The 19,472-nt window shown below is 42.8% G+C and overlaps 1 protein-coding gene across 3 annotated transcripts in view; it reads left to right on the top strand.

Annotated features, from left to right (window-relative positions):
- LOC149262553 (Mannose-P-dolichol utilization defect 1 protein) overlaps positions 1 to 12,605 on the top strand; it is a 269,403-nt gene extending 256,798 nt beyond the window's left edge. The window contains exon 9 of one of the 3 annotated variants that reach the window (XM_089424895.1): positions 12,306 to 12,605. The gene's annotated coding sequence lies outside the window, so the exon portion shown is untranslated. Of the gene's footprint in view, positions 1 to 1,859; positions 2,045 to 12,305 lie in introns of those variants that run through there. The other 2 variants (XM_089424900.1, XM_089424903.1) reach the window with 2 other exon arrangements.
- Positions 12,606 to 19,472: the final 6,867 nt, after the last annotated feature.

The raw sequence follows: 19,472 nt of genomic DNA on the forward strand, positions 1-19,472 counted from the left end.
GGGGAGATGCACAAGAGGAACGTGTGGGAGTACCCTCAAATTTTAGAGAAAATGTTTGGGGTGCGGGGGGATGTTGGGGTATATAATTTTTAATTTTATATATAGAAAATTCAAGTTCATATTCAATAATGAGAGCATAAATAGACTAATAGTAATAGTAAATACTAAATACATTGATCACTCCTTATCATTCATTTTGATACATACGTCATTCTATGATATACTCATCATTCATCCATACCACAAGATTCAATAATAAAATTCAATAATGAAATATTCAAATACATTGATCCATGTCATTCATCATTCTATAATCTACATTGATTTAAAAACAAATTCATCATTCTAGAATCTAAATTAAAATTTAAAAACAAAACAGACTAGTATATTACTTTATACTAGATACTGAAGTTTGAACACTAAAATAGTAAATTACTGAATTCAAAATTGGTATAACTCAAAGTCTCAAACTCAAAAATAGTTAAGAGTGAGGAGTCAATAATTGGTATTAGGTCATCAACATCTAGTGTCACACAAAGTTAAAACTGAAAAGTAAAAGTGGACAATGAGGACTGAAAATAAAATCAACATCAAGGAGTCAATCTCAATGATTGGTCCTCTACATTAAGTGTTATTAGACAAATTCGAAGGGGGATGCACCCACCCTCAAAAGGGGATGCTCAGAAGCACCCCTTTTGGGGAGTCGTGTCCCTCACACTGGGGAAACACACCCCCTTGCGTATCCCCAAGACTCCCCAAAACGGGTGCATGGGGAAATGTACCCCCAAACGTCCCCCTGTCTGCGGTGCATGGGGTGCGAGGTGTGTGCACCCGACCCTTACAAGGACACCTCGAAACTGACGTTTTCAGCCTCTGCTGAAACATATATGAAAATATGTGTTACAGTCCTGTCCGTACGACTGTACAGAGCCATACGGAACTATACAGAACTGTACAGAATAGTCTATGCAATTGTGGAGTTCGCTGCATGTTTGATCTTGGCCTGCCAAATTGCTTGCGAACTTATCTTCCTCCTTTACGTTGCTTCTTACTCTTTCTTTGCTGAATTGCTTCACCTTTTGATCAATTTGTCTTTTGTGAAGAATGGATGTCTTTACCCTCTGCCTTGCCCTGCCTTGAATACCGAAACCCTAATCTCATGATGAGATCAATGGTTGAGATTTAATTTAAATCACTAGTTATTTAAAATAAAATTTATTAGATTCTAACACTTCATTAAAAGACTTTCACTAGATATAGTGAACTTACAAAAATAGATTTTACTCAAATGCCTTAACACTGCTCAAGCTACAGACAACATCAAGCTCAACATGTCACTTGCAAAACTTGAACCTAGGCGGGGAAGATAGCAATCACACCTCCTGAATCCCAACCATACGAGATACACCCAATTGACCTCTATATATCTATAAATTGATTGATTGATTGATTTAGAAACATAGTAAGCATTAAATCAAGTCAATATAGGTTTTGTTGGAAGAAACAAACATGTTTTGTTGAACACAAAGTTAGTCACGGAGATGGTTTCTCTAAGAAATTTCGCTGGAAATGGAAGAGGTTTCTTGAGAGATGCATTATTTACCAAGAAACAACAAATGTGTGCCAAAAATGAGGGTTTTAACAGTTTTTTTCTATGTAACAGGTTTTAACTTTTTTCGAATAACACTGTTAAACGTCATGTTACTTGTAACCTAGGTTAGGGTTTCTATGTTTTTATTAGATAGGGTTTGGAGAGACTGATTAATACTAGCTCGTGATTAGTTGTTGCTATGTATATGTACTTTATCTCTTGTATATATTTGAAATGTTTCAGTTACCCCAATATTATGTACTTGCAGATTTGATGTTTAGCTTGTGTTATCTTCTTGTTTGGCTAGATACCAGCACCTGTTTCCATTGCTAATCTGACATAACATTATGCTGAAATTGTTAAGTGATTCTAACACACTCCTTGAAGATACAGGAGCATATTTATAGCTGTAATAATCTGTTTTAACAAAGTTATTTGATATTTGAAATTTGATATATGCTTGAAAAAGATTGTCGTATGGGCTATACCTTGTTGGCGTGGAAATACACTTGATAGGTGTCTATTTTTCTTGGGCTGCCTATTGATTTGTGTTGAAGTGCAGTGAAGTATTTGGCGCTGTAATTGAATGTTTCAGATTAGCCCTAAGTTTCAAAGTTCACAGCAAATAGAGTTGGAAAACCTTATGTTTGAGGTGAAATTTCTAAGCATTTGCAGAAAATTTCTACATTGTAATATTACTAATGGAAATTTACAATGATAAAAAAAAAACAAAGCAAAAAAACACACATAAAATTACAACATATTAAACACCCAGAAAATGCCAAAATCTGCTAGCTGAGCCATTTTATTAAGATAAACGTTGGGTACAAGATAAGATCAGAATGCATGCACCTGGGCTTGCTCAAGGCAAACTAACAATGCCCAGGTGGTGAAATCAGCTGTTCAGACACAAGTGTGGTTGTCCCCAACCAAGTTCTACGCTGTCCCTCTGAAATCTACATTGCTTGGCTGCAAGAGATGGCAGCTAGGGCCTCCTCTGGTGCTCAGAAAATTCCAAGAAATTACCCCAGTCTTTCCACCAATAACCCACAAAGACCCACAAAGGAATTAGCCAATTGTTGACATTAGAATTTTGGCCCAATTTCCCCTAGTTCCTCCAGCTGCTGGCTGAGTTGGGATTCTTGTTTGAACTCTCAAATCTGCCCATAAAATTCTGCCAAATTAATTTTGGCCTCACCTTAATAAACCCAGAAAACCCAGAAAGGGTTTGTCCTAGTTTTGATGCTCCAAAATTGACCCCAAATGCTTGGCCCTCCTCCACATGTGGGAAATGTAACCTGTAGTAGATGTTGTGTTTGCTGCTCCACCAAAATGTTGGAAAATCCCCCACAATCCCCTCCAATCCAACTCCAAATAGCCCCAGCTCCTCAAACCCCTTCGCAAGCCACCCCACAAGTTGCCTCAACAAAGGACTGCATAGTCCATGGACAAAATGACACAGACCCTCCTCTAGGAATTCAAATGGTTGTTGTGTGATGCTTTCTGTCCCTGCAAATCTCCCTCCTGTGCTAGAAATTGATCAAAGAGTGCCCCAACAACAATACAACCCCTCACTCCGGCTCTTCTCTCCTCCAATCACTGTGTGGCTCCCTGAATTGTGTCCCAGCTAACTTTGAATTCGTGCTGCCTGCGTGGTCTTCCTTCCAACTCCAAAAATGAGTAGAATTTGCCTCCCTAGGGTGGCACTTGTGGTCCACCGAAGAAGAGGGTGAGATTTCCCCTTGGAAACCTCTGGTGCTAAACAACACCTGTGACTTAGTTGAACAACTTGAGCAACAAAGTGTAAAATGTCAAATGATCAAAAGTACCAAATGGAGACCTCCAAGCTCTATTTGTAATTGTTGGCCCTCTCTCCTTTTGTGCCCCCCACCTTCGACTAATTCACACCCCTTTCTCTCTCTCTCTCTTCTCATTAGTGCGAATTGCTCCATTGGGTTGAATTTCCTTCTCTTGTGGCCCCCACATTCCACTAGAGCTATAATTTTCTATTTCTCCTAAGTCCCATACGCCAAAAATGTCTCGAATGCCCAAATTACAAAATTGTGCTATGCTTAGCACCTCCCCAATAAACTCCATTAATCCCCTCAAATAAAAAATCCAAATCGGGGATATTACAGTGCTCCCCGCAAAAACTTGCTTGTCCTCAAGTAATGCCTGAACAAGCATCCTCTCTAGTTGTTGCTCCCCATTGTTACTGCAAAATGTGCCAGGGTCCCATATGCGCCACTGAATCATCCCTGACCTTTGCACTGTCTTGCCGTGAAAGAATACCTCAATACCAGGATCCCAAACCATCCTGTCCAACATGAAGCTCCTTTTGCTCCACTCACTATCTTGCCTGGTATAAGTACCAGAAGTCCCCTGCATACCGTCAATGAGTAGGGGATCATGATGATGTGGCACTATGCCCAACTCCTTGTGAAGTTGTCCTACCATGTAGGCCATCCCATGTAGTCCAAGAGTATACTCTCAAAGGTACCACTCAATCCCTGCAGAGATAATGTCTCGCTCATGTGAGTTTCCCCTAATATCATCCTGCTGACCAACCTGCCATGCTGATGAAGTCCCCCACTCCATCAGTGACTTGCTAAAGCCCAATGGAAGATATGCATGATCTCCCCCTGTAGTAGAAGATATGCATGATCTCCCCCTGTAGTAGCCAGCTCATCCCTAAAGGTTATTGAGTTGTGAAGAGCTGTAATGCTCAGGTCCCCAGCTAATCTCAGAGTGGTGCCACCATGCTGATGCTGCACTACTTTGACTATGACATACTCCCCATCGTGCGCGGACTGTATCCTCCTCTCTCAGGGCCTAGTGGCAAAAAATTGGTGAAGGCCAAGCTCATCTTGTCTGGACGTCTTCATGATGCCAATATCTACCCGTCCATTACCAATCTCGACCTTGAGCAACAACGAGATAAGTCTGCCTCTCCAAGTAATGGAGGTCTTAGTGATCCCTCATGTGTCAAACCCAAGGTGAACTGGATCACCCTCTACCATGACCCTGCTCATCACAAAGTGGAGTGATCTACTCGCCAACCAGATCCATGGATCCCCCAACCATACTGGGAACTCATAACGCCCACTCACAAGATCTCGCTACGTAGCGTTGCTACCTGTTAGAACCCATCTGACCCTCATCTCTGACCCTTGTATGTATCCCATGGGTGGACCCCAAGTATTAGGACTCTGTCCCACGCAAGCCAACTTGCCTTGCTCCTACTAGACCACGCAGTGAAATCTGCTATCCCCACTCTTGATGATGCACCTGGATACTGCTCGGAGTTTGGGTGCCCTTCTGTAGACGAAGTCTACCATCCACCGTCCCTCAGGCTCATGTGACACCTAGGATTGTCTCGCCAGAAGTCCATCATGTAGTTCCCACGCAATTGTCTCCCCACGTGTGAGCCCAGGAGTGGAACCTATACTACCTCGACAATAAACCACGTTGTCCCTAAGCCTGTATACCTCAGCCCGTGCCTCCACCAAACGTCTCAACTAGAGAGTCATGGGTGGGTAGGTCCCCAAGGGTATGATCAAGAGTCTGCAAGGGTACTGAAGAATAACCCTATGGATACCCTTCTCTCTGCCTCGGATCTGCTGGTAAACTAGTCGAAGACCTGTCTCCGCTGAACATGGTGTCCTCAGGAGCTCAACGAAGTCCTCGTCGATCCCGGGTGAGTTGCACCTAACAATACACCTAATGTCCATTTCCATAAGTCTCATTGGATGTAATGCTCCAAGGGCCCGCCGTGCCGCACCATATGCCACTGCATAGCACCAAGTACCACCACAGTCCTCGAGATGCCACTGTATGCCGCAGCCTGTCCCTGTACACCACAGGATATCCCCGACTACTGCTATACCACCCTGTACTATCTCGTGCCTTGTCTGTGTCAAGGCACCAGTCGCTCCCTGTGTGTACTCAATGTGATGTAAGACACTCCTACTACACAATGCAATCCAACACACTATGACATACCACCATGCATCTCCATGTCCACTTGTAGGCCACTGCATAATGCTAGATGCTCCCTCACAACCCTGGATGTGATGGCCTAGAGATGTGTCTCTACATGTCGGCCCACACTTGATTAGTATCATCACCTCCACTATCGCATCACTATAGTCACTGATGAATGGATCTCTACTCCAGATCCTCCCTGAGGGATCCAAGAAGTGAATCTCCCCATGTGTCAGTAGTGATGCCACCACTGCTCTGCTCCTTTGCATTCTGTGCGCCCCACACCAGTGTGAAGAATCACCAACTCCATACAAGGCAACGTATGGTGGCCTGCTAATGCCACCTCCTCCAACAAACTCCTGTTAGAGTATGTTGGTCATCCTGTGATCCCGTGTACAATCGTAATACCAAGACAACCCAAGGAGTCTGCCCATAAACTGGTTGGTCAATGGTGCTAACCAAAACTCCCCTAGCGAATGTGGGTGCTCAACTGCTAGGTCAACTGTACCATCCAAGTCGTAATCAATCGACATACTTGGTAAATGATAGGTAGTCCCACCCGGATCCCAATGCTAGTCTGGGCTTCTGGTATTCCCAGTGCCTGGAAGCTCTTGCTGAGCTACACTTGAGTCCACCACCATCTCCATAGCCCACTCCACTGGGTACCAAATCAAAATCTCTCGCCATCCAACCTTAAAAGAGGGGTCGAATGCATGAACTCCCACACATAGAACAACCCCAACATGCAGATGCCGCACCTTGTGCAACTTCAATCATCTTATCCCGCTATCCAGGTCAACACATGGGATTTGACTAGGTAGCTCCGTCTCTCTCTCTCCAATGGGAAAAGGTGACCCAACATTGTTGCTGGAACTGTCTATGTATGCCTGAAGAACGTTGCTCTCACTCTCCAATGTGCCCTCTAACTGTTCGAATAGGGAATCCAGTCGTTTCCCAATGTGATCCAACTTGGCTGCTGACGCGGCACAAACCACTCTCATGCCCTCCAGTTCTCGTTCTACCTTAGAATAACCTCTCGTATTGATGCGGCCTTCCTTTTTAATGCTAGAAGGTCGGCCTGAAACTAATGACACTGCTGTGTGCGACCATTGTCCAATACCTCTGTAACTCTTGGCGCCTCATCAAGGGTGGATACATTTCCTAGCACCTTACCCATCTGTTGTGTGCTGCTAACACCCAAAAACTTGGACACGACCCCGGTCACCACCTCAATGGATGGCATTACTGGGGTATGCTCTACTCTCTCCACTAAGATGTCAACTAACACGGTCGAGGAAGTCGCCAACACGGGTGACCCTTGCGTTATACTGGGTTTATCTATTTGCTCCCCACAAACCTGTGTAGATGGCTGCACCCCCACGACCTGTGCAACTCTAGGGTCTCTTCTGTAAGGAAGAGGATAGATTTGGTCCGACACCTTCATCAACTAGGTTAAGAATTCACACATATTAAATCCCCCTTGAGCCATGGGTCGTTTATGGTTAAGCTTGTCATCGTGTATACATGCACAAATCTTCCCTGATCTAGTTGGCTGCCCCACAGTTGGCCAAGATCATAGCTCTGATACCACTATAATATTCCTAATGGAAATTTACAATGATAAACAAAGCAAACATAGCAAAAACACACACATAAAATTACACCACATTAAACACCCAGAAAATGCCAAAATCTATGTTGAGCTTAGCCATTTTATTAAGATAAATGTTGGGTACAAGATAAGATCAGAATGCATGCACTTGGGCTTGCTCAAGGCAAGCTAACAATGCCCAAGTGGTGTAATCAACTGCTTGGACACAAGTGTGGCTGTCCCCAACCAAGCTCTACGCTGTCCCTTTGAAATCTGCACTGCTCGCTGCAAGAAATGGTTGCTATGGCTCCTCTAGCTGTTGGCTGAGTTGGGATCCTTGTTTGACCCCTCAAATGTGCCCAGAAAATTCTACCAAATTAATCTTGGCCTCTCCTTAATAAACCCAGAAAAACCCAAAAAGTGTTTGTCCTAGTTTTGATGCTCCAAAATTGACCCCAAATGCTTGGCCCTCCTCCACAAGCAGAAAATGTAACCTATAGCAGATGTTGTGTTTGCTGCTCCACCAAAATGCTGAAAAATCCCCCACAATCCCTCCAAACCAACTCCAAATAGCCCCAAATCCTCAAACCCCTTCGCAAATCCTCAAACCCCGCAAACACAAGTTGTGCAGTCCATGGACAGAATGACACAGGCCCTCCTCCAGGAATTCAAATGGTTGTTGTGTGATGCTTTTTGTCCTTGCAAATCTCCCTCCTATGCCAGAAAATTTGTCAAAGAGTGGCCTAGCAACAATATAATGCCTCACTTCTACTCTTCTCTCGTCCAATCACTGCGTGGCTCCCTGAACTGCGTCCCAACTAACTCCGAATTCATGCTGCTTTCATGGTCTTCCTTCCAACTCCAAAAATGAGTATAATTTGCCTCCCTAGGGTGGCACTCGTGGTCCACCGAAGAAGAGGGTGAGATTTCCCCTTGGAAACCTCTAGTGCTAAACAACACCTGTGACTCAGCTGAACAACTTGAGCAACAAAGTGTAAAATGTCAAATGATCGAAAGTACCATGTAATGTCCCAAATGAAATAAATTTGGAACAAGTAAAAATTTTCTTCAAATTCTAACTCAAAATTTCTTCAAATAAAAATTCTATTCATAAACAGAAGATTGCCATGTAAAATTTAAGCCAATAGAACAATGCAATCCCATAACACACTAAACAAGAAATCCTCAGCTTTATTATATTAGATAAACTGGGTTTACATGCACATACAACCCATATAGTTGAGATAAACGAACCTCAAATAGATCTACAATAATGCCGCAAATCAGCCTCCAAAACAAACTGAAAAACAATACACTGCAACTTGTGAACCCTAAATGGATTCACCAAGGGAAGAGATGGGTGCTCACCCACTCTCACGAATCACCCAAGGGTTTCCATCTTGGGGCTACTGCTGAAGTAGAGAACTGAGTTTTCAAACCTCTCCACAAGAAATAAACACAAATCCAAGATCCAAGATGTCTCCAAATGACCTTCTCCTACTCTTTAATAGATCTCATGGATAGATCTCCAAGCCTCTAGAAGCATCTTGTTTTATTATTATTCTATGAGATCCTCCATTGACTTTATCAAGTGACCTTTTAATTTAATTTTATTTCACTTAAGTCACTTTTGGCCATTTTCCTCTAATTAATTATTTTTCCTTTAATTAAATGACTTAAAGTCATATTTTTACTAAGGAAAATGGAAAATCGCCCACCATACTCTCTTCGGCCACTGAAAGTCTCTTCTCAACATCCCATCCTGTAGATCTTCTCGTTCTGGTTCCAACGAGCTATTAAACTGAGATGTTCCATCAATTAATCTCCTCGGAATGCCACCTCTAGCATAATTAATTAAGTTATGCCCAATAATAACGCTAATTTTTGAAAGTTGTCGGAATGCAACGGAACGAAAGGCAAACTGTGTGGATGATGGAATATGCCAAGAAAATGCCATCGAATCCCAAAAAATCGGCTCAAAACTCAATCGAGACCCCTGATGACATAAACTTGCTCCATTGACCTAGCCATCCCCTGCCCTGGAAATCCACCTTGGCTGTACTATGAAGTAGAATAAAAATGGGGACATGACAGTCCTCCCGCCCCAAGATTGCTTGCACTCAAGCAATCCAAATCTATGGACCAATTTGGTGGCTCGACGCAACTGAGACCCAATGCTCGGATACCATATGAACCACTTCGTGATACTCTGCTCTTGTGTCAACCCATCATGAACAAACCCCTCAATGCCTGGATCCTAGACTAATCTCTGACTGAACCTGTTATCAACAAATCCTCCTCGATCTCAATGCCACTAAGAACAAGTATCAAGGCTCGAAGGCTCCTGCTGTGCTATAACTCCAACTATGAATGCTACTCCATCCACCGCGTATCAAGTCATCACCTCTCTCCAATCCAACCTTGGGCATAGATTGAGGTCAACCCCACTCTGCTGATGTCGGGCTAGTGCTACTGAAATACTGATGAACCATCGGTCCACATCCATTGCCCATGAAAACATATAGTAACACCCTCATCTAAGTGCCCCTGCTGTACTGTAACCTGAACTAAGGTTGATACTCCATCAAAAGGATACCAACTCATGATTTCTCGCCAATCTAATGTATGGACACATGTGCAAGGAATACGTCTGTTACGCTGATATTGGTCCACGCTCAATTTTTGATGCTCTACCCAGTCAATCAAAACATGTCCAACAAATCCTGCCTCTCTCCCTCTAATGGGAAAAATTGGGCAAATTGTGCTGCAAGCCCTGTTTATGTACTCCTAAAGAGGGTTGTTGCCTGAAAATGTTGCATCTTTGTTGGTTGCCAGTACATCTATTTGCACCTCATCAATGGGTAGACCCAAAGATGGATGCACTGTCGCCTCCCTTGTCTGATGTGAAACTCCACGCTCCTCCAATCCACCAATCTCCTGCAACACTATCCTGTCATACTCTAACACCTCTTGAAGACATATGCCTGCAAATACTGCCACCCTGTTAGCTGTCTGCACATCTATCTGCTCCTCATCAATGGCTGGCCCCAAGGATGGTTGCTCATCCTCCTCCATCATGGGCTCAACATGAACCTCCAACTGGCTCTCCCCAAAAGGCTCATCATGCATACTATGCATATCATCCTCCTGAGCTGACTCATGCTCCACCATATGCTGCTCCTGTTGAATCATCACTGATGACCCATCATCTCGAATGTCTCTCATAGGGTCCACTAACTCCTCACCATACACACTCGAATATAAATATGGCTTGCTGTCAACAACTTCATATGATGGTTCATGAGAACCAATGGGCTCATCTATAGTAGACTACAACCTGTGAACCCTGAATGGATTCACCAAGGGAAGCGATGGGTGCTCGCCCAATCTCACTGAATCACCCGAAGGTTTCCGTCCTGGGGCTACTGCTGAAGTAGAGAACCGGATTCTCAAACCTCTCCACAAGGAAGAAACACAAATCCAAGATCCAAGATGTCTCCAAATGACCTTCTCCTACTCTTTTATAGATCTCATGGACAGATCTCCAAGCCTCTAGAAGCATCTTAATTTATTATTATTCTAGAAGCTCCTCCATTGACTTTATCAAGTGACCTTTTAATTTTATTTTATTTCACTTAAGTCACTTTTGGCCCTTTTTCTCCAATTAATTATTTTTCCTTAATTAAATGACTAATTAAAGTCATTTTTTTTACTAAGGCAAATGGAAAATCACCCACCATACTCTCTTTGGCAATTGGAAGTCTCTTCTCAGCATCCCATCTCGTAGATCTTCTCGTTCCGGTTCCAATGAGCTGTTACATTGAGGTTTTCCATCAATTAATCTCCTCAGAATGCCACCTCGAGCATAATTAATTAAGTTATGCCCAATAATAACGCTGATTTTTGAAAGTTGTCGAAATGCGACTGAACGAAAGGCGAATTGTGCAGATGATGGAATATGCCAAGTGAATGCCAACAAATCCCATAAAATCTCCTCAAAACTCCATCAGGACCCTTGATGACATAAACTTGTTCCACTGACCTAGCCAACCCCTGCCCTGGAAATCCACCCTGGCCGTACTATGAAGAAGAATGAAAATGGGGACATGACATACCAAATGGAGACCTCCAAGTTCTATTTATAATTGTTGGCCCTCTCTCCTTTGGTGGCCCCCACCTTCCACTAATTCGCACCCGTTCCTTTCTCTCTCTTCTCACTAGTGTGAATTGCTCCATTGGGTCGAATTTCCTTCTCTTGTGGCCCCCACATTCCATTAGAGCTATAATTTTGTATTTCTCCTAAGGTCCATACGCCAAAAATTCCTCCAATGCCCAAATTACAAAATTGTGCTATGCTTAGCACCTCCCCAATAAACTTCATTAATCCCCTCAAATAAAAAATCAAAATTGGGGATATTTCATACATGGTGTGAGAGCATTTCTAAGATTTCTACTATTTTTTGGACCCTCAACGCCATTTATAGTCTCTCATGTGAGAAGCTGCGTGGCTTGTAAAACTATAGCCCCCCTTGCCATTTTATCTCCTTCCATGTTGTGTTCCCTCTATACGCGCTGTACTTGAATTGAAATGAATCAGTTTTTGGAAAGACTGTTGAATCACTTTGCTGACCAATGACATGAGATTATGTTATGAACATTTGCTTTCCCAATTATCCAATAGAAGACATGGTGGCTATTATGTTCTGTATCTAACTGTTATGCACATTTTTTTTTCATTGCTCCTAATAGTAATTCTTCCCTCTTCTTTTCTCGTTGTTCTACCCAGGACTCCCTCAGGACCAGGGCACCCTTTCCTTAGTCCCAGGCACATTGGCCTAGAGGGGTAGTACAAGAATACCTAGCCCAAATTTTAATCCTATCGACAGGGTAATAAGACTCATGGAACATTGTTTTGTGTTATGGATTTCTCAATTGTAACTGGGAGGTTTACCCACCTCGAACTTACATCTTATTTCACATATCATAGGAGTGACATTCTTGTATTTAGTTGTGATTCTCTTTTGGATAATTAGATCATAACAAGCTTTGTGGTGGGCCTAACAGTTAAGAACTCTTGTTTCCTCCTTGGAGGTCTTAAGTTTGACTCTAAAGGTGGGTTGGGTTTGTACACTTCTGTAGATAAAGAAGCCAAAGTGCTATGCTAAAGGGGTTCCTTGTCCTGCAAAGAAGGAGGTCTGATACATCGACTTGACATTTATCTGGGGTGTGACTTTAAATTAGATTATTATTTTATTATAATTGTACCCTTAGCTTCCCTGGGTCACTTCTATACTTAGTAGATTCTTTGAAGTAGTTTTCGTTACTGTTAAGAAGGATATGTTCATTTTAATGGCCTCTGTATTCCCATATTAAATGGAACTTCATATGTCCTTGTCCGCTGTTTAACCAAAATATATCAGGGCAACAGTTAGTTCTAAATTATATTCTGCATGTTTCATGGTTAGAGGTCTAAGGGTGCTTATTTGTGTACTGTTTCCCTGCAATTAAATATTTCTATTTGTATAGTTAATGCTCTTAGATGTTTGGCTTCTGTTGTCTAATAATGTTAGTGGTAACCAAGTAAACCATCTGGAGATGCAAGTGTATCCATGGAGTGTACGCAGTTAGGCTAGCTCATATCTAATATGTAGACGTTCTTTCCTAATTATAGCTTGTGATATTGAATTTATTAATAGACAATACTTGAGCTATATGTTCCTAAATTCATTTTTGTGGTGTGGATTTAGCTGATGGTAAGCCACACTGCTAGACATTTTTTAATTTAAATTATTGTAGTCCCCATTAAAAGTTGTTGAAGGTATACATACACCCTTATTTTGAATTCTCACATTAGTGGGTTTGTTGTAAATTTATAATCAATATATAAGTTCAGTGGAAGAAGACCTATGATGTAGTTTGTACTTCTCCATTTTAGTGATTTCTAAGTTCAGTTCCATTAGTATCTCATAATTTAAAAATTTCAGTTGTAGCTCACAGCTCTGTGGTAAGACCGTAATATATTTGGAAGATGGATGATGTTGATGTATGTACAACATAGATTCTGATTTAACACCCATTTGAGAGAGATTCCATTTTGCGCATTTAGTTGCCAATATCCCATGCACGTGCATCTAAGTAGCATCAGTTCAGTTTCGAAAAGTCAAATATGTACCATATGCATGAAACTGTCATAAAAATTCCATTTGGCCCAACTATTCCACAGTTATATTGATAGGTGTGTTACATTCTGTTTTATCTTATCATTAGCTACATGTTGTTTGGGATTTTATCCTACGGTTAAGTTGGAATTGATATTGTCTCATAATTCAATACCATGGAATCTAAGAGTCTTAGAAGCACCGTCGTATGCATATAATATTTTCCTTAATAATATGGTGGAACAATCATGATGGTATAATACATTACTGGAACAATTATTCAATTTGAGATGTGCACTTAATGAGCTTAAACTTTATCCCGTTCTATGTTAGTTTGTGTATCTAATATTTTCCTTAATAATATGGTGAAACAATCATGATGGTATAATACATTAATGGATCAATTATTCAATTTGAGATGTGCACTTAATGAGCTTAAACTTTATCCCGTTCTATGTTGGTTTGTGTAACTCAGACAAGTGTTCTAGTCTCAGGTGGTATCTATGAGGCTAGAAACACTGATGGATTAATTATCTTTAATACCCAAAAAAAGTTTCTAAGTAAAATGTCTTAATTAGATTTAATTAGCTAGTTTAATTATTTTCCCTAGTCTAACTTAAGAACAATGGTTAATCAATTGGTGATTAATTGAGACATTGATTTTTCTCTAGTGACTTCTAGAAAAGTGATTAAATGAAGTCAAGATGATCTTGGAGTTAGATCGTGGGAGTTAATTACTCAACAAGAGATTAGAAGAGGAGATTGATGGGCATTTGGAGAACACATTTGAACGAGTAGAATTGCAGTGATAGCAAGGGCACAATGATAGTGTGGGAGACACCAACAATGGGGTTTCAACAAGAGAAATTGAGGAAAGAATTTGTAGAAAAATTCTTCATAGAGATTCCAGTTTTCCGAGAGAAAGGAGGCCAAATTATTCGGCAAGAGGGAGGCCAAATGAGCCAGTGCGAATCGCTAATTTATCCAGTGCGAGTTGCCAGAGGCTTGATTTTATTGCCCAACTACCAGATCAATTGAAGAATGTAACTAGGTTCGGCCTTCATAAATTGTATTTGAGTCACAATGAAATGTATTTATCAAAATAATGAAAAAGAGTTTATTATTATTATTATTATTATTGTTATGACTTATTAAAGCATGGGTTTCATGCTTGGGTCATCATGTTTTAGGTCAAAGCCCCCATTGAGGACTTCTAGGATTTACACTGATTCATTAGAGTCATTTTCCATTTAAAGACCCTTTTTGGGCTTTTGAATCATGTAAAAATATTTATTATTGAGTCAAATAAGGTATTTGTCACTGCCACACCAAGTCGGCCTTAAACTGCATAATTCAACCTCACCACAAGCTTATATATACAAGCAATTCAAATTCATTTGGAGAAATTGGACCCTTTTCTGCTGTTGGAAAATGTCATCTGTGATAGTGGGAGTGTTTTCTGCTGCTCAAAGGCTAAGAACTCTCCTCCAATTCTCCTCCAATCAAATCCCAAACAATTCCAACGCCTTAATCCCACTCATCGAGCCTCCCCACAAATAGATCCACCAGCCTCTGTGCAATCTTGGGGAAAAAGATGCAGGGCCAACATCACCAATTAGTTCTGCTGAGAAAAACACCTCTACTCCTTGAAATTCCCTCCTTCTGGCAAGTATTTGTATGAAACAACCCAATAACAACAAATGTCTTCTCTCCGGCCCAATACCTCTCCAAGCCCTACGTAGCCCCTTTCTCTGCATTTCATTGGTGCCAGGAATTCGTGCTACTACGTGGTATCCTCCCAACTACCAAAGAAGAGTAGAATTTGCCTCCCTAGGGTGGCACTCGTGGTCCACCGAAGAAGAGGGTGAGATTTCCCCTTGGAAACCTTTGGTGCTAAACAACACTTGTGACTCAGCTAAACAACGTGAGCAACAATGTGTAAAATGAAAAATTATCAAAAGTCCTCTATGTTGCCTTCAACCCCCTATTTATAATTGTTGCCTCCTTTTTCCTTGTGGGTCCCTTAGCCAACTATTTCAAACCCCTTCCGACACAATTGACTTTTCCTCCAAGGGGTGCGTATTCCATGAGGGGTGGCCCCCACATTCCACTAAGGTTGGAATTTTGGATTTCTCCTAAGTCCCACGTATCCAAATGTCTCCAATGCCTAGATTACAAAAGTGTGCTAGGCTTAACACTTCCCCAATAAACTTCATTAATCTTATTAAATGAATTTTTTTTGGGGATATTACAGTCCTCCCCTCCAAAAATTTCTTGTCAAGCAATGCCTAAACAAGAATCCTCTCTAGTTGTTGCTCCCCCATTGTCACTACAAAATGTGCCAGGCTCCTAGATGTGCCACTGAATCTTCCTTGACCTCTGCACTGTCTTGACATGAATGAATCCCTCAATACCAGGATCCCAAGCCATATTGTCCAACTTGAAGCTCCCCTTGCTCTACTCACTATCCTTTTCGATATAAGTACCATAAGTCCCCTACATACCATCAATGAGTAGGGGATCATGATAATGTGGCACTATGCCCAACTCCTTGTGAAGTTGTCCTACGACATAGGCCATCCCATGCACTCCAAGAGTATACTCTCGAAGATACCATCCAATCCTTGTAGAGATAACATCTCGCTCACGTGAGCTTATCCTAATATCATCCTGCTGACCAATCTTCCATACCAATGAAGTCCCTGACTCCATCAGTGACTCGCTAAAGCCCAATGGAAGATTTGCATGATCTTCATCTATAGTAGCCAGCTCATCCCTAAAGGTTATTGAGCTGTGAAGAGTTTTAATACTCAGGTCCCGCATTCTTAGAGTGGTGCTACCATGCTGATGTTGCGCTACTTTGACTATGACATACTCCCCAACACGCACACTGTATCCTCCTCTCTTGGGGCCTAGTGGTGAAAAATCGGTGAAGGCCAAGCTCATCCTGCTCGGGCATCTCCATGATGCCAATATCTACCCCTCCACTGCCAATCTCGACCTTGAGCAACAACAGGATAAGTCTGCCTTGCCATGCAGTGGAGGTCTCAATGATCCCCCTTATGTCAAATCAAACGTGAACTGGATCACGCTCTGCCATGACCCTGCTCGTCATAAAGTGGAGTCATCCACACGCCAACCGAATCCATGGATCCCCCAACCATACTGGGAGCTCATAACTCCCACTCCTCACGGGATGTCGTTGCGTAGCGCTGCTACCTGCTTGAACCCATCTGGCCCTCATATTTGACTTCTATATGTATCCCATGGGTGGACCCCAATTATCAGGAGTTTGTCCCACACATGCCAACCTGCCCTACTCTTGCCAGAACACGCAGTGAAATATGCTATCCCAACTCCTGATGATACACCTAGATATTGCTCGGAGTTTGGGTGCCCTCTTGTAGACGAAGTCTACTATCCACCATCCCTCAGGCTCCTGTGACAACCTGTCTTGCCAGAAGTGCATCATGCAGTTCCCTCACAATCGACTCCCCACGTGCGAGCCTAGGAGTGGAACATATGCTACCTCAGAAATAAACCATGATGTCCCTAAGCCTGTATTTGTCAACCTGTGCATCCATCAAACATCTCAACTGGAGAGTCATGGGTGGGTAAGTCCCTGAGGGTATGAGGGGTACTGAAGAATAACCCTATGGATGCCCCTCTCTCTGCCTCAGATCTATTGATAAACTAGTCAAAGACCCGTCTCTACTGAACATGGCGTCCTTAGGAGCTCAAGCGCGTCCTCAGGAGCTCAAGCGCGTCCTCAGAAGCTCAAGCGCGTCCTCGTTAATCCCGGGTGAGTTGCACCTAATGGTACACCTAATGTCCTTGTCCACAAGTGTCATTGGAGGCAACACTTCAAGGGCTTGTCGTGCTGCACCATATGCTACTGCATAGCACCAAGTACTACCAGACTCCTCGACATGCCACTGTATGCCGCAACCTGTCCCTGTACACCATAGGATATCCTCAGCTACTGCTATACTACCCTGTATGGTCTTGTGCCCTGTCTGTGTCAAGGCACCAGTCACTGGCGTGTACTCAATGTGATGTAGGACACTCCTACTCCACAACACAATCCAACATGCTACTTCACACGACAATGCATCTCCATGTCCACCTGTAGACTACGGCTCAACGCTAGATGCTCCCACACATCCCTGGATGTGATGGCCTAGAGCTATGTCTCTACCTATTGGCCCACACCCAATTGGTATCATCACCTCCACTGTCGCATCACTATACTCGCTGATGAATGGATCTCCACTCCAAATCCTCCTTGAGGGATCCAAGAAGTGAATCTCCCTATGTGTCAATAGTGATCCTACCACTGCTTTGTGTCCTCTATGCCCCACACAAATGTGAAGAATCCCTAGCTCCATAGAAGGCACCGTTTGGTGGCTTGCCAATACCACCTCCTCCAACAAACTCCTGCCAGAGTATGTTGATCACCCTGTGATCCCGTGTACAATCGTCATACCAAGACAACCCAAGGAGTCTGTCCATAAACTGGTTGGCCATTGGTGTTGAACGAAACTCCCCTAGCGAATGTGCATGTTCAACTGCTAGGTCAATTGTAACATCTAGGTCGTAATCAACCGACATACCTGGGAAATGGTAGGTAGTCCCACCTATATCCCAATACCAGTATGGGCTTTCGATATCCCTAGTGCCTAGAAGCTCTTGGTGAGCTACATCCAGGTCCACCACCATCTCCATAGCCCACTCCATTGGGTACCGACTCAGAATCTCTCGCCATCTAACCCCAAGAGAGGGATCGAATGCACGAACTCCCGCACATAAAACAACCCCAACATGCGGATGATGCACCCTATGCAACTTTGATCGTCTCATCCTGTTATCCAGGTCAACACATGAGATCTGACTAGGTAGCTCCGTCTCTCTCTCTCTCCAATGGGCAAAGGTGACCCAACAATGTTGCTAACCCCGTCTATGTATGCCTAAAGAGGGCTCCTCTGACTCTCCAATGTGCCTTCTAATTGTACTATTAAGGAATCCAACCGTCCCCCAATATGAGCCAATTGGGTTGTTGAATCGGCACAAACCACTCTCATGCCCTCCAGCTCCTCGTTCTATAACAGAATAGGCTCTCTTACTAATATGGCCTTCCTTTTTAATGCTAGAAGGCTAACCTTAAATTGATGACTTAGCTGTGTGCGCCCATCATCCAATACCTCTGTACCTCCTGACACCTCATCAAGGGTGGATACATCTCTTGGCACCTCACCATTCTGCTGTGTGCTGCTGTCACCCACAACCTCATACACAACCCTAGTCACCACCTCAACAGATGACAGTACTGAGGTATGCTCCACTCTCTCCACGAAGATGTCAACCAGTACGATCAAGGAAGTCTCCAACACGGGTGACCTTTGCGTCATTACTGGGTGTATCTACTTGCTCCGCACAATCCTGTGTAGATGGCTGCACCCCCACGACCTGTGGAACTCTAGTGTCTCTTTTGTAAGGAAGATGATAGATCTGGTCCGACACCTTCATCAATTGGGTCAAGAATTCGCACATATTAAATCCCCCTTGAGCCATGGGACGTTTATGGTTAAACTCGTCACTATGTATACATGCACAAATCTTCCCTAAACTAGTTGGCTGCCCCACAACTGGCCAAGATCATGGCTCTGATACCACTGTAATATTCTTAATGGAAATATTAAGTGATAACAACCATAAATTTCTTAAATGCAACCAAAGATCAAAATACTGCAAAATAACAACACATTAAAAATTTATCCCCAAAAAAGCTGAGCCATTTTATTATATTTCATGGTAGAAGTACAATAGGCAAGAACAAGTGCCCCTGGGCTTGCAAAAGGCAAATTAGACAAATCCGAAGTGAGAAAACAAGGTGCTCGGATGATGGGAAGTGACTTCTCCTCTATGCTCTGTGTTGCCCTTGAAATCTGCACTGCTGGATGGAAAGAAATGGCTACTAGGGCCTCCTCCGGTGCTCAGACAAATCCCGGAAATTAACTCCAGGCTCTCCTCCAATAACCCACAAAAACCCATGAAGGAATTGGCCAAATGTTGACCTCAGAATTTCATCCCAATTTTCCTTAGCTCCTCTAGCTGCTGGCTGAGTTGGGACCCCTGTTTGACCCTTCAA

This window comes from Pinus tabuliformis, chromosome 6 (assembly GCF_031772625.1).
Source record: "Pinus tabuliformis cultivar Carrire ecotype Pingquan chromosome 6, CPIR1, whole genome shotgun sequence".
NCBI lineage: Eukaryota > Viridiplantae > Streptophyta > Pinopsida > Pinales > Pinaceae > Pinus > Pinus tabuliformis.